Source organism: Echinococcus granulosus (genome assembly GCF_000524195.1).
Source record: "Echinococcus granulosus chromosome Unknown EG_S00092, whole genome shotgun sequence".
NCBI classification, from domain to species: Eukaryota; Metazoa; Platyhelminthes; class Cestoda; order Cyclophyllidea; family Taeniidae; genus Echinococcus; species Echinococcus granulosus.
In genome coordinates, this window is record NW_020170472.1 from 190,132 (window position 1) to 191,572 (window position 1,441).

A 1,441-nucleotide genomic window follows, 5' to 3' on the forward strand; every position below is an offset into this window, starting at 1 on the left:
TCTTTCCTTAACCCTGAACTGATGCCTACCCTCTTTCCATTTCAACGCGTGCCTATCACTTCATTAACCTCGGCATTTAACCCGGCGCCTCCCACGTCAGTGCCTGTCCAAATGCCATTGTGGCGAGAGATTGCTGTGGCCATTGTGCCACCACCGATGATTAAACCTGCACGATTTGCATTTTTCAATTAATCCAACTTCACTGTGGATGGGTGAAGCTATTGTTTGTTGGTAATAAAACCTACATGTGCCAATATTTTGGTGCTAGCGCTATTCCTTTAGCCCGCTGCTGGGCAACTATTCAGGCGGATGGACTTGTCATGAGTGGTTACCTTCAGCTCACTCACATTACTGGCCCCCCATCGCAAGAAGACGATTTAGTGAATTAATAGATATAACCCAGAAGAACGGGAGAATTGCCATCATCGCACTCAAAAAATGATTTCTGTCTACTGGTTGTGACAGCCCTTGAGCAACGGGAAGTCAGTCAGCAGCAACCAGTTGGAGAACAATTTATGAGGATCTGTCAACATGAAAACCAAAGTGGAAAGATATGATGACCAAAGAATTTGTAAAGGGAGGTTGCACAGTTGCGTTAGACAATCACAAAATCTATGATTCCACCAGAGTGAAGTTGGGCAACCACCGCCTAAAGTCGGTGCCAAAATTCTCAGCAAGGGCCTTAAGAACCAAAATTCGGACAAGGAGTAACAAGCATATCATCACAATCGGCAAGGCAATCGACCACCACAAGACACAAACTATCATCATATCCAGTCTATACATAAAAACGGTGAAGACAGCATGGAGTTAATTTGTACATTCTTAATCTCAACTAATCTGTGTGCCGGAAACGAGGAGGTACAACTTCCGTTACCACAAAGTGAAGGAGAACTCCTGTCACAAATATGTGACGCTAGGCGCAACGCGTTAGTTATAACTACCAAAAAGTAACAACTACAAAGGATCCAGCAAAGTGCGAGAAAGCAAAGACGCAAAAGTAAAACATTACACGACCACAACGACAATGGCCTGCAACAAATGCCACATAGAGTGACCGAGGAAATCAGATCCAATTCAAAGTGTTCAAATTGCAAACCAAAACCAGATCAGTTTATAAACTTACAAGAGTGCCTATTTTGACATCAGCTAGTCCATAGTGATCCTTATCCAATGTGTCGGCTAGTCCGGATACATTCGCGTAACACTACGAAGAATAAAGCAAGTGAATATGAGATGGTTGAACTTCTAGAGTGAGCATTCTGAAAGACTTGAGGATTACCTGAACTCACAGAAATCATCATCCAAAACGCTCAGTTTGTTTACCTCATCCTCCTCAGCTGCATTCACCGCCTGCGGAACAGCTAGATCCTACAAGAGAGTGAAATATGCCCCTAAAGTGCACAAATGGGTGACCTCACTGATCTGCAATGCCCTCCTT

General features: G+C 43.8%; 1 protein-coding gene across 1 annotated transcript in view; it reads right to left on the reverse strand.

Annotated features, from left to right (window-relative positions):
- The window catches only part of EGR_07981 (hypothetical protein), a gene marked incomplete at both ends in the record, with an annotated part of 14,505 nt that overhangs the window by 12,886 nt on the left and 178 nt on the right, over nucleotides 1–1,441 (reverse strand). The window lies entirely within an intron of this gene.